Below are 24,922 nucleotides of genomic sequence, written 5' to 3'. Positions count from 1 at the left end.
AGTCCCAAGTTGTTCTGGGGAAGGTCTAGGCTGGATGTTGGGAGGAAGTTGTTGTCAGAGAGAGTGATTGAAATGGGCTGCCCAGGGAGGTGGTGGAGTCTCCATCCCTGGAAGTGTTGAATCAAAGCCTGGAAGGGGCACTCAGTGCCATGGTCTGGTTGATTGGCCAGGGCTGGGTGCTAGGTTGGACTGGATGAGCTTGGAGGTCTCTTCCAACCAAATTGATTCTATGATCAAGCCTCCAGAGAAGAAATTAGCAAAACTGTCCTAAATCTCAGTTTTTCAGAGCTCATTTGGCTACTTCTTCTCTCCTCAAATCCTGTCACACTAAATCAGCACAAGAGCTACCTTCCTGGATGGCTCAGTTTCACTATTACCAGAATTATTCAAGCATATTAGCAGCCTTCTAGTCAAGAATACCTTGTGGTTTGATGGGAAGACTTGTTTTCCTTGATTAAACCCCCATTTCTTGTGTTTGTCAGAACAAACAGGCAATTGAATATTTTATTAGGAAGAACATGATTTTTGTTGTTAGTTAATATACTTGCTCCACACCGGAGCCTCGGGGGATGAATACATTACTGCCTCTGCAGCCCTAAAGGGATGACACTCCCAGAGCCTGATCTCAGCCTGTTCTAGCAGTCAGCAAGCAGCAGAGGTTTTGCACTACAGAAGCAAATTTTCAGCTGCTAAGACAACTTTTGCTCATGAAAAAAAAAGCAAAAATCCAAAACCATATAATTTACACCTTCCTACCTAGGTGCTGTAGTTACAGAATCATAGAATCAAGAAGGTTAGAAGAGAGCTCCAAGCTCAGCCAGCCCAACCTAGCACCCAGCCCTACCCAACCAACCAGACCATGGCACTAAGTGCCCCAGCCAGGCTTTGCTTCAACACCTCCAGCCACAGAGACTCCACCACCTCCCTGGGCAGCCCATTCCAATGCCAATCACTCTCTCTGACAACAACTTCCTAACAACATCAAGCCTGTACCTTCCCCTGGCACAACTTGAGACTTGGAGTCCCCTTTTTCTGTTGCTGCTTGCCTGGCAGCAGAGCCCAACCCCACCTGGCTACAGCCTCCCTGCAGGCAGCTGCAGACAGCAATGAGCTCTGCCCTGAGCCTCCTCTGCTGCAGGCTGCACACCCCCAGCTCCCTCAGCCTCTCCTCACAGGGCTCTGCTCCAGGCCCCTCCCCAGCCTTGCTGCCCTTCTCCAAACACCTTCCAGCACCTCAACAGCTCTCTGCAATTCAGGAGCCCAGAACTGGACACAATACTCAAGGTGTGGCCTGAGCAGTGCTGAGCACAGGGGCAGAAGAACCTCCCTTGTCCTGCTGCCCACACTGCTCCTGAGCCAGCCCAGGATGCCATTGGCTCTCTTGGCCACCTGGGCACACTGCTGCCTCATATTCAGCTCCTCTCTCCCACCATCCCCAGCTCCCTTCCTTGGTGGCTGCTCTCAGCCTCTCTGGCCCCAGCCTGTAGCGTTGCTTGGAGGTGTTGTGGCCAAAGTGTAGAACCCTGCACTTGAATCATAGAATCAGTCAGGGTTGGAAGGGACCACAAGGAGCAGCCAGGTCCAACCCCCCTGCCATGCCCAGGGACACCCTACCCTAGAGCAGGCTGCACACAGCCTCAGCCAGCCTGGCCTCAAACACCTCCAGCCATGGGGCCTCAACCACCTCCCTGGGCAACCCACTCCAGCCTCTCACCACTCTCATGCTCAGCAACTTCCTCCTCACCTCCAGTCTGAATCTCCCCACCTCCAGCTTTGCTCCATTCTCCCCACTCCTGGCACTCCCTGACAGCCTAGAAAGTCCCTCCCCAGCTATTTTGGAGCCCCCTTCAGATCCTGGAAGGCCACAAGGAGGTCCCCTGGGAGCCTCCTCTTCTCCAGCCTGCACAGCCCCAACTCCTTCAGTCTGTGCTCATAGCAGAGCTGCTGCAGCCTCTCAGCATCCTCCTGGCCCTGCTCTGGACACTCTCCAGCATCTCCACATCCCTCTTGGAATGAGGGCTCCAGAACTGGATGCAGGACTCCAGGTGGGGTCTGACCAGAGCACAGTAGAGGGGGAGAATCCCCTCCCTGGCCCTGCTGGCCACACTTCTCCTGCTTCAGCCCAGAATCCAGTTGCTGGCCTTGTTCAGTCTCATCCCATTGGCCTCTGCCCACCCATCCAGCCTGACCAGGTCCCTCTGCAGGGCTCTCCTACCCTCCAACAGCTCCACAGCTGCTCCTAGCTTGGTGTCATCTGCAAACTGACTGATGTTGGACTCAATCCCCTGCTCCAGATCATCAGTAAAGATATTGACCAGGACTGTGCCCAACACTGATCCTTGAGGCACATCACTGGTGCCAGCTGCCAACTGCATGTGGCACCATTCACCACCACTCTCTGGTCCCAGCCCTCCAGCCAGTTCTTGACCCATATCAGAGTGAATCTGTGCAAGCCAGGAGCTGCCAGCTGTGCCAGGAGCTTGCTATGGCCCTTGGTGTCAAAGGCTTTGCTGCAGTCCAGGTGGATTACAGAATCTGCCTCCTTGTGACTGAACTCTCACTTTCCCAGGGGTTGTCAGTGAGACAGCAAACAGACAGAGACTTACATATTGGTAGAGACCTTTGGCCCAGGCATAAGTAGGCCATAGCATCTGTACTGTGGAGAAGGTTGGTGTGCAGGCAGGGACCATGACTCAGGTATGGGATGAGAACATCTTCTAATGAGAGATGTGATTTCCCATTGGAATGGGCTGCCCAGGGAAGTGGTGGAGTCTCCGTCCCTGGAGGTGTTCAAGCAAAGCCTGGCTGGGGCACTTAGTGCCATGGTCTGGTTGACTGGATAGGGCTGGATGCTAGGTTGGACTGGATGATCTTGGAGGTCTCTTCCAACCTGCTTGATTCTATGATTCTAATCATTCATTCTTCACCTGAGACCTGTTTCTTGTCTTGCCCACGTACATAGAAGTAAGCAAGAAGAGACCTTGAGTCTCTTTCTCTGGCCAATGCACACTCCACACAGAGGCTCTCTTCTTGCTACTCCACATTCCCTACCTTCGCTCTCAGCTCCTCACCTCCAGCACTTACAACAAAGGGCCAGCATTTTCTTCAGAGCAGATCACCTTGATACCTGTTTTCATAGGATAATTCCTTTATCTCAGCCTAAGCAGTCTGGGCTTTGATTCATATGCATTATTTGGGCTACTGCAGGCAGAGAGTTCATTGAACCTGTGTGTAGTATATTGATCTGAGATAAAATATTGATGCTAAGTTGGATTTCCAATCAGATCAGGACCCTGCTGAGCTGGGTATGATAGAAACACAATGTAGGAGACATTCTGTGTGATGGAGTTTGAAGGGTGACAGCCCAAAACACACAAAGTAGGATGAGAATGGGCTGAGGGCCACATGAAGGTCCAGCAGCAAAGCCAGAAGAAAACCCAATGCCTTCCCTGCTGAAACATCCTGAATCAGCCTATGAACTGAAGAACAAAAGCTGTTAAAAGGGACATAAAGGGGGATCCTAGTCTGGTTCAACCAGCATTTCACTCTGGTACTGTCTCAGCCAGGTCTCAGCACAGAGATGATGCAATCTGTCCATACCCCACTGTGTGGACAGGTAAAAAGGTGAACTACAAGGATGAATGAAGACAGAAACAAGCAGAGCAAGTGACTGAAGCATAGAATGGTTTGGGTTGGAAGGGATCACAAAGATCACCCAGTTCCAACCCCCCACCATAGGCAGGGACACCTCCCACCTGAACAGGTCACTCAAGGCCTCATCCAACCTGGCCTTGAACAACTCCAAGGAAGGAGCAGCCACAGCCTCCCTGGGCAACCTGTGCCAGTGTCTCACCACCCTCACTGCAAACAACTTCCTCCTAACATCCAGTATGAATCTCCCCTCTGACAGTTTAAACCCTTTGCTTCTCATCCTGTCATTACAGGACCTTGTCAATAGTCTCTCCCCAACCTTCCTGTAGGTCCCCTTCAGGTACTGGAAGGCCATTATAAGGTCTCTTCAAAGCCTGCTCTTCTCCAGGCTGCAGAGGCACAACTCTTGTAGCCTGTCCTCGTAGGAGAGCTGCTGCAGCCCTCTGAACATCCTCCTGGCCCTCCTCTGGACTGGCTCCAACAGTTTCATGTCCTACTCATGTTGGGTGCTCCAGAACTGCCCCCAGGACTGCAGGTGGGGTCTGAGGAGAGCAAAGCCAAGGGGCAGAATCCCCTCCCTTGCCCTGTGCCCACACTGCTCTTGCTGCAGCCCAGCACAGGGTTGTGTCTGGGCTGCACTCACACTGCAGGCTCATGCTGAGCTTTGCATCACCCCAGACCCCCACGAACTGTTCCTCAGAGCTGCTCTCAGCCATTCCCCACCCTGCCTGGAGCTGTGCTTGGGATTGCCCCGATCCAGGTGCAGGACCTTACACTTGGTCTTGTTGAATGTCATGAGGTTGGCCTGGGCACACCTCTGCAGCCTGCCCAGGTTCCTCTGGATGGATCCCTACCCTCTAACAAGTCAAATGTGCCACACAGCTTGGTGCCATCTGCACACTTGCTGAGGGTGCACTGATTGCTCTGTCCATGTCACTGACAAAGATGTTACACAGCACTGACCACTGAAGGACACCACTTGTTGCTGGTGTCCAGGTGGACATTGTGCCCTTGATCACCACTCTGTGTGCCACCATCCAGCCAATTCCTTACCCAGCAGTGCTCCACCCATCAAGTCCATGTTTTTCCAGCTTGGTGACCAGGATGTCATATGGGACAGAGCCAAATGCCTCACTCAGGTCCAGGTAGATGATGTCAGTTGCCCTTCCCTTGTCCACTGTTGCTGTGACTTCATCCTAAAAAGCCTCTGGTTTGTTTCAGGCAACTAAGGCAAAGGCCAAGGTCTTTCCCAAGCATTTATGTCAGGCACACACTTCTGGTCTGCACATCAGCTAGTGCCTGATACTGCAAAGTTGACTCCAGAGGCAGTAAGCTCTGCCAAAGTCACTGTTTCGCTGAGGTCTTGCTTCCTGACAAAAGCTATACCAAACAAAAAACCTAGTCCCAAACCTCTCTAAACCCTGGCATGTACACACTGCAGCTGCCTGTTATCTCTGCAATCAGATCTCGAGTCAAAATGCACAGCTCCTGCTTGTCTTTGCTTCCCAGGAATGACACCAGAAGGGAAGAGGCAGAGTATTTAACAAAGCTGTTGTGCAGTTCACCGATTGTGATTATTCAAGGCAAAGGCTTTGAAGTAAGAGCTTAGTGCAGAGTGACAGTAAACAAGATAGAGAGATATACACCTAGATGAGAAGGAAAATAAATGGCAATTAGAATTGGTATTCTAGGTGTAGGAAACGCCAGCAAGACCTCAGGTCTCCAGCAATGACATTCTGCATTGGCCACTGTAAGAGCTCCAGGGTCAATTACAGATGGCAGTCAGATATCACTGAAGCCCCCAGTGGAGCATGGTCATTGGCCAAGCTACTTCATAGCCAAGGCAAATAAAGAACAAAGAAAAGATGAGTCCTATTTAGACCTCCTGTGCTAATAGAACAGAATCAACCAGGTTGGAAAAGTCTTCCAAGAGCATCCAGTCCAACCTAGCACCCAGCCCTGGCCAAGCAACCAGACCATGGCACTAAGTGCCCCAGCCAGGCTTGGCTTCAACACCTCCAGCCACAGAGACTCCACCACCTCCCTGGGCAGCCCATTCCAATGCCAATCACTCTCTCTGACAACTTCCTCCTAACATCCAGCCTAGACACCCCCTGGCACAACTCCAGACTGTGTCCCCTTCTTCTCTTGCCACTTGCTTGGGAGAAGAGCCCAACCCCACCTGGCTACAGCCTCCCTTCAGGTAGATGCAGAGAGCAATGAGCTCTGCCCTGAGCCTCCTCTGCTGCAGGCTGCACACCCCCAGCTCCCTCAGCCTCTCCTCACAGGGCTCTGCTCCAGGCCCCTCACCAGCTTCATTGACCTTCTCTGGACACCTTCCAGCACCTCAACATCTCTCTTGAGTTGAGGAGCCCAGAACTGGACACAGCACTCAAGGTGTGGCCTGAGCAATGCTGGGGGCTGACCTAATCACCTGGAACAGCATTTAAGTTGAAGACAATGATAAGCAATTCAGGCTCACTCTTGGCTCAGAGTCATAGAATATATAGAGCTGGAAGGGATCTTTAAAGGTCACTTAGTCCAACCCCACTGTAGTCAGCAGGGATATCTTCAATTAGAGGAGGTTGGCCTTCCAGTGTCTGAAAAGGGACTACAAAAAGTCTGAGGGACTTTTTGAGCTGTGAAGGAGAGCCAGGACTAGGGAGGATGGAGCAAATCTGGAGGTGAGGAGGAAGTTGTTGAGCATGAGAGTGGTGAGAGGCTGGACTGGGTTGCCCAGGGAGGTGGTTGAGGCCCCATGGCTGGAGGTGTTTCAGGCCAGGCTGGCTGAGGCTGTGTGCAGCCTGCTCTAGGGTAGGGTGTCCCTGGGCATGGCAGGGGGGTTGGACCTGGCTGCTCCTTGTGGTCCCTTCCAACCCTGCCTGATTCTGTGATTCCCCAACCTGACCTTGAACATTACCAGGGATGGAAATCCCTCTCTGGACAATCCACATCCATGTCTCTTCTGTGCTGAGGGCTCCAGAAATAAATCCAGCACTGCCAATGTGGTGTAAAAACTTTCAACAGAGTGAAAGAAGAAGGTCTGGGAACTGTATTCAGGAAGGACACTCTAAGAAGAGCTTTTTAATTGCTACTTCTCCTCATTTGTTGAGCTGGGAACTAGTTCAATGCGTTTGGACTGGAGGAGCTTGGAGCTCTCTTCCAACCTGGTTGAGTCTATGAAAATTATCTGTTTTCTTCTAATCATTTGACACTGTCTCCCACAGCATTCCCCTGCCTAAACTGAGGCAGTGTGGTCTGGATCATCAGGTAGTGAGGTTGACTGGGAACTGGTTGAAGGAAAGAAGCCAGAGAGCTGTGGTCAATGGGATGGAGTCTAGTTGGAGGGCTGCCACCAGTGGGGTCCCACAGAGGTCAGTGCTGGGAACAGTTCTGCTCAATATATTCATCAAGGACCTGGCTGAGGGCACAGAGGGCACTGCCAGCAAGTTTGCTGATGGCACCAAACTGGGTGCAGTGGCTGCCACACCAGAAGGCTCTGCTGCCACTCAGCCAGACTGGAAGAGGCTGGAGGGCTGGGCAGGAAGAGACTGAATGAAATTCAACCAGGGCAAGTGTAGAGCCTGGCACCTGGGAAAGAACAACCCCAGGGAGCAGGATAGGCTGGGGACTGACCTGCTGGAAGGCAGCAAAGTGGAAAAGGCTTTGGGGGTCATAGTTGATGGGAGGTTGAGCATGAGCCAGCAGTGTGCTCTTGTGGCCAGAAGGGCCAAAGTCATTGTAAGGTGTATTTAAATGGCTGTGAGCAGTAGGGCAAGAGACATTCTCCTGCCCTGCTACTCTGCACTGGTGAGGCCACACCTGGAGTACTGAGTCTAGTTCTGGGTCCCCCCAGTTCAAGAGAAACATAGAACTGCTTGAGAGAGTGCAGCAGAGAGCCACAATGATGATTAAGGGAAGGGAACATCTCTCTTATGATGAGACCCTGAGGGAGCTGGGGCTGTGCTTCTGGGAGAAGAGGAACCTGGGAGGTGACCCCATCAGTGGTTATCAGTACGTGCAGGGTGAGTGCCAGCAGGCTGGAGCCAGGCTCTGCTGGGTGATGCCTGATGACAGGACAAGGGGCAAGGGTGGAAGCTGAGGCACAGGAAGCCTGAGGCATGGGAAGCTCTGTGTAAACACAAGGAGAGTTTTTTTCCCTGTGAGGGTGGCAGAACCCTGGGACAGGCTGCCCAGGGAGGTTGTGGAGTCTCCCTATCTGGAGATACTCAAAACCCACCCACAGGCACTTCTATACACTCTGGTCTAGGTGATCCTGCTCTAGCAGAGGGGTTGGACCAGATGACCTTCCAAGGTCCCTTCCAGCCTCTGATCTTCTGTAAGCCCTGCCTAACCGGGGGGCCACCAGGCCCCCCGGCCTTTGTCCCACTCCCACTCACCCAGTGGGCACCAGGGGTACTCACCAGTGATGACAGGAGGAGGATCCCTCTGCCCACTTGGGCCAGCTTGGGGCTGCTGCCTTTCCTGGGGCTGATTATAAAGGGGAGTGGGCAGGGAGGGCAAAGTGGTCACAGCTGGGGTGGGAGGAGACTCAACAGAGCCCAGGTGCTGTGGGCTTGGGGGGAAGGAGGGGAGAAATGCTGGGTGGGGTGGGAGAGGGGCAGGTATTGTGGGAAAAGGGAGGTGGTGCTGAAAGGAAGGAGATGGAAAGGAAAGGAGGAAGGTGAGGGAAAATAGAATCATAGAATCACAGAATCAGGCAGGGTTGGGAGGGACCACAAGGAGCAGCCAGTTCCAACCCCCCTGCCATGCCCAGGGACACCCTACCCTAGAGCAGGCTGCACACAGCCTCAGCCAGCCTGGCCTCAAACACCTCCAGCCATGGGGCCTCAACCACCTCCCTGGGCAACCCATTCCAGCCTCTCACCACTCTCATGCTCAACAACTTCCTCCTCACCTCCAGCCTCACTCTCCTCATCTCCAGACCATGGCATTAATCATAGAATCATAGACTCATAGAATCATAGAATCAACCAGGTTGGAAGAGACCTCCAAGCTCAGCCAGTCCAACCTAACACCCAGCCCTTTCCAATCACCTAGAATATGGCATTAATCATAGAATCATGGACTCATAGAATCATAGAATCAACCAGGTTGGAAGAGCCCTCCAAGCTCATCCAGTCCAACCTAGCACCCAGCCCTGGCCAATCAACCAGGCCATGGCACTAAGTGCTATTCTATTCTATTCTATTCTATTCTATTCTATTCTATTCTATTCTATTCTATTCTATTCTATTCTATGATTCTATTCTATTCTATGATTTTAAGTGCCCCATCAATCTTTTTTTGAATACCTACAAGGATGGAAACTCCACTACCTCCCATTCCAATGCCAATCACTCTCTCTGCCAACAGTTTCCTCCTAACATCCAGCCCAGACCTCCCCTGCCACAACTTGAGGCTGTGTCCTCTTGTTCTGTTGAATGGAATCTTCTGAAGAACAAAGCCATGACTTGAAGAGAGAAGGAGAAGCTCAAACACCAGTGTTTCACAACACCCAGCTTAGTCATTCGTACTTAGATGTGAAGCAACAGTGCCACATTTAAAAGCAAATGGTCTGTGCTTTTAATAAGGCTCTCCACTTGCAGCTCTTCTGATAGAAACTCTGCATTACCCACCACGTTTTCCTCTACAGTATGCTGGCTTTATGGACTGCTGGCTCACAGACATGTATCTTCACAGTATCACACAGTATCACAGTATCATCAGGGTTGGAAGAGACCTCACAGATCATCAAGTCCAACCCTTTACCACAGAGCTCAAGGCCAGACCATGGCACCAAGTGCCACGTCCAATCCTGCCTTGAACAGCTCCAGGGACGGCGACTCCACCACCTCCCCGGGCAGCCCATTCCAGTGTCCAATGACTCTCTCAGGGAAGAACTTTCTCCTCACCTCCAGCCTAAATCTCCCCTGGCACAGCCTGAGGCTGTGTCCTCTTGTTCTGGTGCTGGCCACCTGAGAGAAGAGAGCAACCTCCCCCTGGCCAATCTTTGTACACAAAATGAATGCTGTTTCCATTTGCTTTTATAGTTTTCACTTATAATAGGAAAAAAAAAAAAACACCATTGCTGCTCTTCATTTCATATGGAGAGCCTCTTAAAATGGTCCAAGCATCATCTGCTTTATTAGTGCCTGCTTGATAAAGCTTCCACGTCCTACAGTGAGCTTGCTTCTGAGGATGCTAAGACTTTACAATATGCACTGAGATTTTGATAAAATCTCATCAAAGCCTGCTAAAAGATCTCCTTTATCTATTTTGATTGGCTTGATTACATTGATTAATGAAACACTGGAGGATTTTATGTGATGGGATTAAATAATGCAATTAGTTTTAATAATTTTCCCCCCTTAAAAAAATAGAATTAAGTAGGAACAAAAGGGGGGAAAAAAAAAAGAGAGAGAGTAATGTTCTGCATACAGCATTGATGATAAGTCATAATTCTTTCCCTTGCCCTTTGGAATGGTGATATTTTATAGACATCAGATGCAGGAATGCCCAGGAAGATATATAAGTGAAGAATGTAACATTGAAGTGAATCTGAACTTGGCAGGATTGTACAGGCTGTGACTCATGTCATGTTGGCACCCTGAAGACAGAGGTTGTTTTACTGTACTGGCTACCTCCTTGCTCATCTCTGGCTGTACAGAGGAGATGGAGCTTTCTGGATTAGAAGAAAACATAGGTAATTGTCATAGAATCAGAGAATCAACCAGGTTGGAAGACACCTCCAAGATCATTCAGTCCAAACTAGCACCCAGGCCAACCTATTACCCATACCAACCTAGCACCCAGTCCAACCTATTACCCCTCCCAACCTAGCACCCAGTCCAACCTATTACTCATCCCAACCTAGAACCCAGTCCAACCTATTACCCATCCCAACCTAGCACTCAGCCCTGGCCAATCAACCGGACCATGGCACTAAGTGCCTCAGCCAGGCTTTGCTGAACACCTCCAGGGATGGTATCTCCACCACCTCCCTGGGCAGCTCATTCCAGTGGCAAATCACTCTCTCTGTGAAGAACTACATCTGTGTACTGAAAGCAGTAGCCCTGCTCCACATATGTTGCAAAATTTGACCTGATATGCCTAAAACAACCTCTTCAAAACAGATCTAGAATTGTGATGGAGCAGCTCTGCTGTGAGCACAGACTGAAGGAGTTGGGGCTGTGCAGGCTGGAGCAGAGGAGGCTCCCAGGGGACCTTCTTGTGGCCTTCCAGGATCTGAAGGGGGCTACAAAAAAGCTGTGGAGGGACTTTCTAGGCTGTCATGGAGTGACAGGAGTGGTGGGAATGGAGCAAAGCTGGAGGTGGGGAGAGTGAGACTGAAGGTGAGGAGGAAGTTGTTGTGCATGAAAGTGGTGAGAGGCTGGACTGGGTTGCCCAGGGAGGTGGTTGAGGCCCCATGGCTGGAGGTGTTTGAGGCCAGGCTGGCTGAGGCTGTGTGCAGCCTGCTCTAGGGTAGGGTGTCCCTGGGCATGGCAGGGGGTTGGCACTGGCTGATCCTTGTGGTCCCTCCCAACCCTGCCTGATTCTGTGATTCTATGATTCTATTTTCCCTCACCTTCCTCCTTTCCTTTCCACCTCCTTCCTTTCAGCACCACCTCCCTTTTCCCACCATACCTGCCCCTCTCCCACCCCACCCAGCATTTCTCCCCTCCTGCCCCCCAGACCCACAGCACCTGGGCTCTGTTGAGTCTCCTCCCACCCCAGCTGTGACCACTTTGCCCTCCCTGCCCACTCCCCTTTATAATCAGCCCCAGGAAAGGCAGCAGCCCCAAGCTGGCCCAAGTGGGCAGAGGGATCCTCCTCCTGTCATCACTGGTGAGTACCCCTGGTGCCCACTGGGTGAATGGGAGTGGGACAAAGGCCGGGGGGCCTGGTGGCCCCCCGGTTAGGTAGGGCTTACAGAAGATCAGAGGCTGGAAGGGACCTTGGAAGGTCATTTGGTCCAACCCCTTTGCTAGAGCAGGATCACCTAGACCAGAGTGTATAGAAGTGCCTGTGGGTGGGTTTTGAGCATCTCCAGATAGGGAGACTCCACAACCTCCCTGGGCAGCCTGTCCCAGGGTTCTGCCACCCTCACAGGGAAAAAAACTCTCCTTGTGTTTACACAGAGCTTCCCATGCTTCAGGCTTCCTGTGCCTCAGCTTCCACCCTTGCCCCTTGTCCTGTCATCAGGCATCACCCAGCAGAGCCTGGCTCCAGCCTGCTGGCACTCACCCTGCACGTACTGATAACCACTGATGGGGTCACCTCTCAGCCTCCAAACAGCACAGTCCCAGTTCTCCCAGGCTCCTTGTAAGAGAGATGTTCCCTTCCCTTAATCATCATTGTGGCTCTCTGCTGCACTCTCTCAAGCAGTTCTATGTTTCTCTTGAACTGGGGGACCCAGAACTAGACTCAGTACTCCAGGTGTGGCCTCACCAGTGCAGAGTAGCAGGGCAGGAGAATGTCTCTTGCCCTACTGCTCACAGCCATTTAAATACACCTTACAATGACTTTGGCCCTTCTGGCCACAAGAGCACACTGCTGGCTCGTGCTCAACCTCCCATCAACTATGACCCCCAAAGCCTTTTCCACTTTGCTGCCTTCCAGCAGGTCAGTCCCCAGCCTATCCTGCTCCCTGGGGTTGTTCTTTCCCAGGTGCCAGGCTCTACACTTGCCCTGGTTGAATTTCATTCAGTCTCTTCCTGCCCAGCCCTCCAGCTTCTCTCAGTCTGGCTGAGTGGCAGCAGAGCCTTCTGGTGTAGCAGCCACTGCACCCAGTTTGGTGCCATCAGCAAACTTGCTGGCAGTGCCCTCTGTGCCCTCAGCCAGGTCCTTGATGAATATATTGAGCAGAACTGTTCCCAGCACTGACCTCTGTGGGACCCCACTGGTGGCAGCCCTCCAACTAGACTCCATCCCATTGACCACAGCTCTCTGGCTTCTTTCCTTCAACCAGTTCCCAGTCAACCTCACTACCTGATGATCCAGACCACACTGCCTCAGTTTAGGCAGGAGGATGCTGTGGGAGACAGTGTCAAATGATTAGAAGAAAACAGGTAATTTTCATAGACTCCACCAGGTTGGAAGAGACCTCCAAGCTCCTCCAGTCCAACTTAGCACCCAGCCCTGGCCAACCAACCAGACCATGGCACTAAGTGCCCCAGCCAGGCTTGGCTTCAACACCTCCAGCCACACAGACTCCACCACCTCCCTGGGCAGCCCATTCCAATGCCAATCACTCTCTCTGACAACAACTTCCTAACAACATCCAGCCTAGACCTCCCCACACAATGTGAGACTGTGTCCCCTTCTTCTGGTGCTACCTGCCTGGCAGCAGAAGTGATAAAACTCAAGACAACTTCCTCCTAGCATCCAGCCTAGACCTCTCCTGACACAGCTCCAGACTCTGTCCCCTTCTTCTGTTGTTGCTTGCCTGGCAGCACAGCCCAACCCCACCTGGCTACAGCCTCCCTGCAGGCAGCTGCAGACAGCAATGAGCTCTGCCCTGAGCCTCCTCTGCTGCAGGCTGCACACCCCCAGCTCCCTTAGCCTCTCCTCACAGGGCTCTGCTCCAGGCCCCTCCCCAGCCTTGCTGCCCTTCTCCAGACACCTTCCAGCACCTCAACATCTCTCTTGACCTATTGTTCATACTCCTCTTAATGCCTGGTTGGCATATTAAGTATATAGTATAGTTTCAAAGAAGGGAATGTTCTGCCATCAACAGAGGTTCTTGCTTGTTCCTTTGAGCCATTACAGTCTGAGGATGAGTTCATTACATTAACTGTCTAATTAACCAATATGCTTATGTCATAACTACTGTCATCAGAAGGAAAATAGTTGTTTTACCTCAATATTTGGCCAGTGGAGAAATAAACTCAGAGATCTGGGGCTTGTGGAAAGAGGTTTTCCACTGTCACAGCTTTGTGATACCTTTTTCATTCTGTTGGAATGAGGTTTTGGGCTTAACTTTAAGGTGTTTAGTCAAATCAAGGTGGGGGTGCGGCTTTTGTTTTTAGAAGTCTTTCTTTTTAATGTAATGTAACATTGATAGGGAGGGAAGAAATTCTATTGGGATGCTGGGATCCCAATCATCTCAGCACACCAGGGTGGAGCTCTTTGGACAGCAATCACAAGAGCCCAGCAGCAAGCTGTGGATGAAGGTCTTCCAAGCAGCAGCATCTGGCTTCCTGGCAGGTGGAGCAGGCTGTCACACTGGTTACATGGGAGTTGTCCCTGAGTTTGCCATTTGGGGAAGCTGCTAATGGACTGTGTGTCCTTGCCTCAGTTATGTTTGCTTTAGACACAGGTTTTTGAGGGCACACAAATCCATCAAAACCCTCTGCTGGTGTTTTCACTTCCTTGTGCTTCTCTGTGCACCGTGGTATAATCAAGTAAATGGTGTTTGAGGCCAGGTTGGCTGAGGCTGTGTGCAGCCTGCTCTAGGGTAGGGTGTCCCTGGGCATGGCAGGGGGGTTGGAAGTGGCTGCTGCTTGTGGTCCCTTCCAACCCTGCCTGATTCTATGAAATGTATTTCCCTGTGTCTACACCCAAAGTGCCCTACAAGCCACATCTCATTTCACACAGAAGGTCAACCACAAAGGATGCTGCTGTGAAGCTGCTGGAGCATGTTTGGAGAAGAGCAATGAAGCTGAAGAGTCTAGAGAACAAGTCTAACGAGGACTGGCTGAGGGGACTGAGATGTTCAGGCTGAAGAGGAAGCTGAGGACTGACCTTATTACTCTCTACAACTACCTGAAAGGAGTTTGTAGAGAGGTAGGGGTTTGTGTTTTCTCCCAAGTTACTAGTGATAGCATGAAAGGGAGTGGTCCCAAATTGTGTCAGTGGAGGTTTGGATTAGATAGTATCAAAAAATTCACAGTATCACAGAATCTCTTAGATTGGAAAAGACTTTCAAAAGCATTGACAAATCAGCAAGCTGAGTGTGGCACAGGCTAATATCCTCCCAAGCCCCAGTCTCTGGGAAGAGAGGGACTGTTGCTGTATTTATCCCAGTGGTTGAGGGAACGAAGGGAGAGAATTGGAGAGAAGATAGAGTGGAAGAGGCACAAAATGAGGCAAGGACAGAAAGAATGAGGGGAAGAAATGGCAGGTTTTGCCATCAGTGGCTGGTAGGTGCTGTCATGAAGGTGTCATGGCAAGAGCCTCCCCATTTCACAGAGTCACAGAATTTCCTAGATTAGAAGGATTGGACTCAAGCTCATTGAGTCCAATCCTTAGTTTCACACTGACAAGTCCTTGACTAAACCAAGTCCCTCAGCACAACATCTGATCACTATGAATTGCTGTGGTTGCAAAGGATCACCAGCATCAGCCAGTCCAACCTCCATCCCAGCAGCCTTCAGCACTAGACCATAGCCTCAAGCACCACATCCTCTCTCCTCTCAAACACCTCCAGGGATGGCAACTCCATCACCTCCCTGGGCAGCCTGTTCCAGTGCCTGACCACCTGCTCAGGAAGGAACTTCCTCCCAACACCCAACCTAAACCTCCCCTGATGCAACTTGAGGACATTTCCTCTCATCCTATCATTAGTAACTGGGGAGAAGAGACCAGCTCCAGCCTCACTACAGCCTCCTTTTAGGTTGCTGTAGAGGGCAATAAGGTCCCTTCTCAGCCTCCTCTTCTCCAGACTAAACACCCCCAGCTCCCTCAGCTGCTCCTCATAGCTCATCTTTGCCAGACTCCTCACCAGCCTTGTTCCTGCCAAAAGTTTGTAAAGCCCTGGATGGGATGGAGCCATCACCCAAGGAGATGTCCAAAATGCATATTGACATGGCATATAGAATCAGTCAGGGTTGGAAGGGACCACAAGGATCATGAAGTTCCAACCGTCCTGACATGGGCAGGGGCAACCTAGTGCATCCCATAGTTTAATGTCCAGTGTGGGGTTGGGCTGACAGTTGGGCTTGATGATCTTAGAGATCTTTTCCAACCTAAAGCCTGCAGAAGAGGAGGCTCAGGGCAGAGCTCATTGCTGTCTGCAGCTGCCTGCAGGGAGGCTGTAGCCAGGTGGGGTTGGGCTCTGCTGCCAGGCAAGCAGCAACGGAAGAAGGGGACAGAGTCTCAAGTTGTGGCAGGGGAGGTCTAGGCTGGATGTTGTTAGGAAGTTGTTGTCAGAGAGAGTGATTGGCATTGGAATGGGCTGCCCAGGGAGGTGGTGGAGTCTGTGTGCCTGGAGGTGTTGAAGCCAAGCCTGGCTGGGGCACTTAGTGCCATGGTCTGGTTGATTGGGCAGGGCTGGGTGATTGGGTTGGGCTGGATGCTCTTGGAGCTCTCTTCCAACCTGGTTGATTCTATGGAATTTAAGGCTGTCTCCAAGGATGCTGTCTTCAATGTCTATGCTTGTTCAAGCTTATTCAAAAAAATAACAATTAATAGTGCAAACACAACTCAAACCTGCTCATATTAAAGCAATTAAGGCATTAAGGGATCTCACAGCATGTGGGGACAAGTAAGCTGTTATTTTCTTTCTTGATATATAGTGAGTTCACTGAAAATTTGAGTATTGTGCTACCCAAAATCATTTGTATCTGAAATTTGGAAAATAAATCAATCTTAATTGGTTTGGATGTTCTTGTAAGGAGCACTTTATTTTGAAAATGTCAGAGTTCTTTTAAGTACTAAATTAAGTTTCTGTATTTTTCTTCATTTTAAAGTAATATTCCAGAGAGATGTTGAGGTGCTGGAAGGTGTTTGGAGAAGGGCAGCAAGGCTGGGGAGGGACCTGGAGCACAGCCCTGTGAGGAGAGGCTGAGGGAGCTGGGGGTGTGCAGCCTGCAGCAGAGGAGGCTCAGGGCAGAGCTCATTGCTGTCTGCAGCTCCCTGAAGGGAGACTGTAGCCAGGTGGGGTTGGGCTCTGCTGCCAGGCAAGCAACAACAGAAGAAGGGGACAGAGCCTTAAGCTGTGCCAGGGCAGGTCTAGGCTGGCTGTGAGGAGGAAGTTGTTGTCAGAGAGAGTGATTGGCATTGGAATGGGCTGTCCAGGGAGGTGGAGGAGCCTCAGTCCCTCAATGTGTTGAAGCCAAGCCTGGCTGGGGCAGTTAGTGCCATGGTCTGGTTGGTTGGCCAGGTTTGGGTGCTAGGTTGGACTGGCTGAGCTTGGAGGTCGCATCCAGCCTGCTTGATTCTATGAATTGGTTCTGATTATGGTAACGAGCCAAATGAAGCCCTTGAAGTTCCTTGTTCTCATGCTTACAGCACAGCTCCCTCCAAATCCAGGACCATAAGGTAAAAGCAACTCGGCACAAATGCCTGTGAGGCTCGCGATCGGAATAAGCACCTTACACTTTTGGTCTGCCACAGATGTGTAGCCACAGGAGTTTCTTCACATCCTTCAGTTAGACCTGAGCAAGATTTAGCACTCTGGGACATCCTATGGAGTTGTCCATTTGCCCATTTCTCCATGAGTGTCCAAGCCACATAAACAGTGCTTATTGAGAGGTGTGGAAGGTTTGTTTGAAATTCCTTGCCTAGAATGATAGAAGCAACCAGGTTGGGAGAGACCTTCAAGTTCATCCAGTCCAACCTAGCACCCAGCCCTGTCTGGTCAACCATGGCACTGAGTGCCTCATCCAGACTTTGCTTGAACATCTCTAGGGACGGTGACTCCACCACCTCCCTGGGCAGCCCATTCCAATGCCAATCACTCTCTGTGGCAACAACTTCCTCCTAGCATCCTGGTACTGGAAGGTGTCCGGAGAAGGGCAGCAAGGCTGGGGAGGGGCCTGGAGCAGAGCCCTGTGAGGAGAGGCTAAGGGAGCTGGGGGTGTGCAGCCTGCAGAAGAAGAGGCTCAGGGCAGAGCTCATTGCTGTCTGCAGCTCCCTGAAGGGAGGCTGTAGCCAGGTGGGGTTGGTCTCTTCTGCCAGGCAAGCAGCAACAGAAGAAGGGGACACAGTCTCAAGTTGTGGCAGTGGAGGTCTGGGCTGCATGTTAGGAGGAAGTTGTTGTCAGAGAGAGTGATTGGCTTTGGAATGGGCTGCCCAGGCAGGTGGTGGAATCTCCATCCCTGGAGGTGTTCAAGGCAAGCCTGGCTGGGGCACTCAGTGCCATGGTCTGGTTGGCTGTATAGGGATGGGTGCTAGGTTGGACTGGATGCTCTTGGAGGTCTCTTCCAACCTGCTTGATTCTATGCTTCCCTCAGCACAACTTGAGACTATGTCCCCTTGCATCTAGAGACTGGGATTCCTGAGTGCTGCTCTTAGCAGGAAAGACTGAGGCAAAGAAGGCATTCAGCAACTCTGCCATCTCTGCATCCTCCGTTAACATATCTGCCATATCATTCAGTAGTGGACCAAAATTTTCCCTGCTCTTCCTTTTGTCATTGATACATGGCTGGAGGTGTTTCAGGCCAGGCTGGCTGAGGCTGTGTGCAGCCTGCTCTAGGGTAGGGTGTCCCTGTCCATGGCAGGGAGGCTGGAACTAGCTGCTCCTTGTGGTCCCTGACTGATTCTGGGAATATTAACCAGCTTTCTTGCCCCACCTTTCTTCTACAGTCCTATCCCCCTGGATACTTCACAGAGTTTTGAAGAGGACAAAGTTATCCCTCTTAAAGTCCAGGGTTGAAATTTTGCTTAGCACCCTGCTTCTTTGTCTAGTGATATTAAACTCTAACACACCATGGTCACTACAGCCAAGATTACCCCCAGCCTCAACATCTCCAGTCAGTCCTTCTTTGTTCATACAAGGTCCAGCATCACACTTCTCCTCCTTGGTTGTTCAGCTACCTGCAGCAGAAAGTCATCATCAGTGTACTGTGAGAATCTTTTTGACTGTTTATGCTTGGCTGTATGATCTTTCCAACTAATATTAGAGTGATTGAAGTCACCCTATGAGCACCAGGGCATGGGGCTGCTTCCAGCTGCCTGCAGAAGGCCTTATCGACAGCTGCTTCTTCAGACAACAGATTTGAAGCTTATGTGGGGAGAGGACACAGCTACAAAATGACAAAAAAAATCACCCAGCAGGCATCTATTTTCCCAAGAATCCTCCCACCAAAGCATCTTAGTGCAGGGTTTATCAGGGAGCCTACACGAAAGAAGAGTTTTTGCTCAACAACCTGTTGAAATCAGATTTACCTACCCTGCCAGCATGAGAACAAACACAGAAGGCAGGCATGGAAAATCCTGCTGCACCTGGTTCAAGATCCTGGTTCTTAGACACAGGCATAAACCAGCCTGTCATTAACATCCCCCTGACTTTAGAGAAATAAGGACACCCAGCTGTCTCCAGACAAGGAAATGCAATCACCAGAAACTCCTCTCCTCCCATCAAACCCCCCTCAGAAGCAGCCATCTGAGCAGCCAGGGAAGAGGGGGAGCTGTGGGAAGAGCCATGATCCAGTGAGGGAAGATGAGAAAAAGGAGGTGGGCATGAAGCTGTCCCAGGAGACTTGCATCCTCCTGTACCATTAAGCCCGCGGGCAGATCAGCCGGGGCTCTGGGAGCAGGCAGGGGAGGGAGATGAAAGGCTCCTGGAAGGAATCAGGTGCAGAGGGTGGGCAGATGCTGCTAAAGAGCAAAGAGACCCGTCCAGGCTCATTTGTCTGGAAGGGAACCAGCAGGAACTTTCTTTTTATCTCCGATTGTGGATGTTAGGGTAGTTCCTAAAGGCCACAGCCAGTTTGGACCCCACCGCTCTGCCTCTCTCTGACTCTACAGGGGAGGAAATTGCAGCCTTATTTTTTCCTGCAGGTAGGAGAATCCCCTGCTGTGATGGCCGTGGACCTGTCGTTATCTCTTCTGCCTGCAGGACCTAGTCAGGCTCTTCCTCTCCCAGCAGAAACCTGCCTGGGTGACGCTTGGCCCATCTGTCCAACAACCAGCTGAACATGGCCAGGTGTTTCTGGGCCAAAACACCACCCTGCCAGAGCCAGCCCTGCCTGTCTACACCAGCCACCAGCCCGAGAATTAGCCACGCTCCACTGGCTCTGCCTGGGATATCAGGGGCACCCCTTTGCCAGGCAGGGTGAGTTCTGTTTGTCTGCCTGGGCTGCCCCTGACTCTGCTCACCTGAAATGTCTCTCCTGTGTGGACTGGTGGGCCACAGCTGTCTGTCTGTCTGTCTCTGTCCAAGTGGTTTGGATGGGCACTGCTCTGCCTATCCAACCACCGTGTCTGTCTGTCTGGGAGGGGCAGCTAGACACCTTTACGTCTGTCTGTCTGGTAGGGCAGCCATACACTGGCATGTCTGTCTATGAAAAGACACTGGACACAGCCCGGTCCATCTGTCTGTCTGGGAGGAGAGGCCAGGCATTGCCGTGTCTGTATGCATGTGAGGGGATGCTGGGCACAACCCTGTCCCCTTGTCCATCCGTTCAGGAGGCCGGGCTCTATCCATCCATCCACCCTCCCCCAGCCGTGCCCGGTGCGGGGCTGCCCAACCCTTCTTCCCTCCCCGTGGGGTGGCAGCTGAGTCGGCGGTGGGGGCGGGCCGGAGAGGGGCAGCCCACACCGCTGGGCACCGGCACTGAGGCCTCCACCTTCCCCCCGCCCTCCACCATCACCACCTTCCTTCCCTCCTTCCTTCTCTTTCCCACCCCCGGCAGAGATTAAAAGATGCCGGAGGGGGAATAGCCGGGATTAGACCTGGGGACCGGTGGGGAGGGGTCTCGGGAGCCCTCCCCACCGGGCAACCAGCGGCCTCATTGTCTCCCCATGCCAAGCGCCGGGCGGGACCGCGGGCAGCGCAGGCACAAAACCCCAACCAAAACAACAAACCACCCCAGCAAACCCTGCTCTTGCTCAATAGGAGGCGGCTGGGAGAGACATACCCCCCCCCGCCCCGCCTCGATCCTTCCTGGCCGGCCGGCTACGCGGGATCCCGCTCGGGAACCCTACCCCCAAACCCACCACCACCGTCGTGAGCCTCCCCCCCGCCCCGTCCCCGGGTTACCGGCTTGCTTTTCGAGGCTCGGGGGTGCCCCTTGCTCCGTGCAGGGAAAGTTGCCCGCAGTGATGGAGCTGGTGGAGGGAAAGCGGTTTGAAGGTGGGGTGTGGGGGGAACCGATTCTCGGGATTTAAGGGTTGGAGGTGGTTTGGGTGGGTTTGTTTCTTTTGGTGTTGCATTTTTTGGGGGGGGGGGGTGGTTTGATTTTGTGTGTGTGCATTTGTTTGGTTGATTGGCTTTGGGCTTTTTTTTTTTTTTTTTTGGGGGGGGGGGCTTGGTTTTTCTTTTCTGAGAAGGAAATCCTTTTCGCTGGTTTAATTCTTTGATTAGTGATTATCAACTCGACTTCGCTGCCGGGGGGGAAGGGGGTTTTGAACAAGACTTTGGTAAAAGTCGGATAAAGATGCGAGAGCCTCTCGGCCCCGCTCCGCAGCCGCGGTTCTGGGTGAGCCTGGGGAGCGGGGGGGGGGGGGTGTTCTGCTTGGGAAAGAAACGAAACAAATAAATAACTGCTCACAAAGCAACCCCTCAGCTGCTAGCTCTCGGTGTAAATGTACCTTTATCAGCAAACCGAGCAAATAAATGATTAACTTTTTTTAAGGGGTGCTTAATTTGTTGAGTTGTTTCTTAAGCCCAAAGAAATGCCTCAAGCGAAGGCGTCGCTCGGGCGAAAACTGGTGCTTGGCAGCGCTGGGAATGAGGGGGGTGGGGAGGGTGAGAGGAGGGAATGGGGGGTGGTGGGGAGAGAGGGGGGTGAGGGGGGGGGTAAAGGACTTTTCCCTTGGCTGTGGGGCACGGATTCGTTTGCAAACTGCAGCTTAAGCGCTGCCACCACTCCGCATTGTCATGCTCTTAAATGTCCTAAATTAGGCAGTTCTTAAAAGTCCTTTTAAAAGCGAGCGGCGCGGGCGAGTCTTATTTGCACAACTTTCTGGAGGCTGTGCTGCCGTTAATTTTTCTTCCTTTTTAAAAGGAAAATAAAGTTTTAAAAACCGTAAAAATAGATGATGCTAAGGATGAGGTGAGGGAAGATGCGGGGCGGAGGGGGGGAGCAAAGCGGCTGGGTTGGCGCTGCTAGGTTTTCTCGGTGGAGCCGGCGGCGATACCCGGGTGCCGGTGCCGGAGGAGGAAGGGCAGCTGTGACCGGGCAGGGCGGAGGGGGACCGGAGTGCGTCCCCCCAGCACCTCTCAGGTACGAGCACTTCCATTGACATTGATGTAACTACATTAGAGTTAATGGCAGCAGCCTGGTCCTCATTATTAATTGTCTTTGTGTTTGGATAAAGTATGTAATCTTCTCCTCAACCACACCATTAAAATAGGTTGCCTTTTCAATTAAGAACTGTCTTGAGCACAGCAGTCAATTTTCCTAATGAAGATGCATTATATTTTCACTTATTTTTTTCCCCCCTTTTTTTCCCCTCTTCCCCCCCCCTCCCCTTTTCCCTCTCGTGTTAATAATAGGAAAATCCCACGTTTTCATTAGGCTTGATTACGGAGAAAGTACAAGAGGGGGGTTTGCCTAAACTAAATGTGGCCCGCGGAGTGTATTAACCACCAGGCTTTTAAATAAATTGAAATTTCATACAGCTCAAACGCGAGGTTGGGGTACAAAATACGGCCACGTTCACTTCCTTCAGATTAAACAACATGCCGGGGCTGGACTCTAAAACGCACTTATCAGATGGGGAAAATATATATATATATGATTTAAAACAACTACATTCGACTCAGCTCAAATTACTCGCCTAAACTTTTCATTCAGCCCAGTTTGCTTACATTAAACCTGAGGATGATGCTTTAAAGCAGACTTGCACCTTCCTCTCCCCCCCCCCTCCCCGCTAATGTGCAGCTTTGGGGAGCAAACAGCGCAGTTTAATCATGCAGAAACACACAGCAACCAGAACAGTCTCACAATTAATTTACAAAAAATAAACCCGGAGCTGCCTGCATTGTTTAATATTTCACTTCCACTCCCTCCTTCCCCTGGAGAAAAACAGCCCTTTAGAAAGGAGGACGGTTGGAGGAGCTTGAGGGGAGTTGGGATTCTTTTTCCTTCCTTTTTTCCCCCTTTTTTTTTTTTTTTTTTTTTTTTTTTTTTTGTTCCCCTAAACATTGAAAAATAAATATTCCCATTCCAGAAATGAAAGAGTTAAATTTTGCATAACGTAAAACACTTAGGGAAGGAAGAGAAAAAGAAAGAGAAGGAAGGGAGGAAAGAAAGAAAGAAGGAAAGAGAAGGACGGAAAGAAAAAGAAGAAAAGAGAGGAAGAAAAGAAAAAGAATGAAAGAGAAGGAAGGAAAGAGAAGGAAGGAAAGCAGGAAGGAAGGAAGGAAGGAAGGAAGGAAGGAAGGAAGGAAGGAAGGAAGGAAGGAAGGAAGGAAGGAAGGAAGGAAGGAAGGAAGGAAGGAAAGAAAGAGAGAGAAGGGGAAAAAAAGTGTTAGATTTGCCAAGTGAAGTTGCTGCAGGAGGACTGTGCCTGGATTTCACCGTGGTGTTGTACTTGTGGGATCTTTGTTACCCGGACGGACAGATAGACAGACAAACAGACAGCCCTGGGAGCGCAAGCCAGACCTTTCCCGCATGGAAAAATATCTTTACTACAGACAGCTTAAGAAAACAACAATTAACTGTGGTATTAAGAGCTAGTTTTAAAGTTTCCCGTATGAAAACTGCCTGGGAGCAAGGGAGAATGAAGTTAACGATGAGAGTAATTTCTCAGTCACAGGGTGACAACAGTTGGTTTCTGATCTTTTGCGAGCATCGTGGCTTTGTTTGCTTTGGGCAGGAGGGTGGTTTGCTGCTTTGGTGTTGTTGGTTTGTGTTGGGTGGGGTGGGTTTTTTTTTATCGGGGGGCGGGGGGAGATATTTTTGTAATGAACATTTGTTTCTCCACCAGCCAGCGGCTAAAGAAGATCTGCAAAGAACGGCAAAGAAGATTTTCGATTAAAACCTTAGCCCATCTCCACGGATTACTTTATATCGATTCCTATATATATGGCGGCGATTGATGGGCTCTAATTAAAAATCCAAAAGGGGGGGGAGGGGGGGAGGCAAAAAGTTCTTTCTGGGTCTCGATAAAGGAGCTTTTCATATACGGGAAATAAAGGCTGTAAAAGGTTACAAACGAAAGACTATTTTAAAGCCTCTCTGCGGTTTTCTTCTTTCTTAGAATAACCTTTTCCTGGCTCTTTCTCCCTCTAACTCCTTCCCTCCCCGACTCCAAGTTTGCCAACGCGCGGGATGCGGGTCTGGGACCGTGATTTTAATATCTGGGCTGGGAGCTATAATCTGATTGCTGCAGGAAGCTGCTCATCAAGGTAACTTCATGGCCTGGAGAGAAAAATTATGTAAACTGGCGGTATTAGCGCCTTTCATCAGCACACACACACCCAGGGACACACACACGCACACACTCACTCCTGCACCAGCCCCCAGGGGATGCTCCACATCAGCCCCCCACGCCCGCACTACCCCACGCACAGCTTCCCCCAAAGACTTTTATTTAATTTAATGCTCTTGATTATTTTTTTTCCCCCTCTCTATTTAAGGACTGTCGATTTGTGGTTGTTTGGTTGGGGTTTTTTTTTTGGGCTGTGAGGGGGGTGGGGTGTACAATTCCTCCTTCTCCCGCTGTATATCAGCCCTGACCTCACTTTCCCTGCTCTCAGGAAAACATTTTTAGGGCTTGTCTGGCTCTGTGAAATTACACATCGCCCGTACATGCCTTCATCATCTCCTCCTCTACCTCCCTGGGCCCCAATTATGAAACTTGGTTTTATCAAGGTGAAAATGTTGCCTCTCTCTATATATACACATAGATACGTATAGATATATGTAAATATCATATATGATATGCGTATATATGATATACATATATTTTTCCCCCTAAAGAATGTGACAGCTCTACCATCCCTCTTCCAGACTCCTGGGAAAAAAAAAAAAAGAGGGAGGTTTTAATTTAATTTTATTGTACCATTCCGACATTTCAGGATGAATCTGACCCTTTCTTTAAGCTTCACCAGTGTCTCTGGCTTCCCACCCCTAAAAGAGAGATTTTTTTTGAGGGTGAGGAAAAAAAATGTCAGCCAAAAGAAAACAAACAGAAAAGGGGAAGGGAAGACAAAAAATAGTCACACACCATCACCCCCCAAACTTAAATAAATAAATAAATAAACCCAACCCACAATTGAATTGCAGATAAACTTCAAGGAAATTCGGGAATATTTTAACTAGACACAAATCCGATGAGGGAAAAGCTTAGAAGTGCGTAGCATGCATCGCTTGCCGGAGCCGATCAGAGATACAAAGATGACAAATAATAAATAAGTTCAATTTTTTTGGGTTTC

General features: G+C 50.7%; 2 long non-coding RNA genes across 2 annotated transcripts in view; one reads left to right on the top strand and one right to left on the bottom strand.

Moving 5' to 3' along the window:
* Positions 1-8,138, bottom strand: part of LOC135180330 (uncharacterized) — a 40,782-nt gene extending 32,644 nt beyond the window's left edge. Inside the window, exon 1 of the long non-coding RNA XR_010304395.1 lies at positions 8,076-8,138. This is a non-coding gene — a long non-coding RNA (uncharacterized LOC135180330). The remainder of the gene's footprint in view (positions 1-8,075) is intronic.
* A 3,322-nt stretch (positions 8,139-11,460) lies between these two features.
* On the top strand, positions 11,461-19,569 carry LOC135180317 (uncharacterized). The gene is made up of 2 exons (XR_010304385.1): positions 11,461-11,499; positions 19,378-19,569. It is a non-coding gene; the product is annotated as an uncharacterized LOC135180317 (long non-coding RNA).
* Positions 19,570-24,922: the final 5,353 nt, after the last annotated feature.

The sequence above is a fragment of the Pogoniulus pusillus genome, chromosome 1, assembly GCF_015220805.1.
Source record: "Pogoniulus pusillus isolate bPogPus1 chromosome 1, bPogPus1.pri, whole genome shotgun sequence".
NCBI lineage: Eukaryota > Metazoa > Chordata > Aves > Piciformes > Lybiidae > Pogoniulus > Pogoniulus pusillus.
Note: the sequence above shows the minus strand (reverse complement) of the source record. Positions and strands in the feature narration are given on the sequence as shown.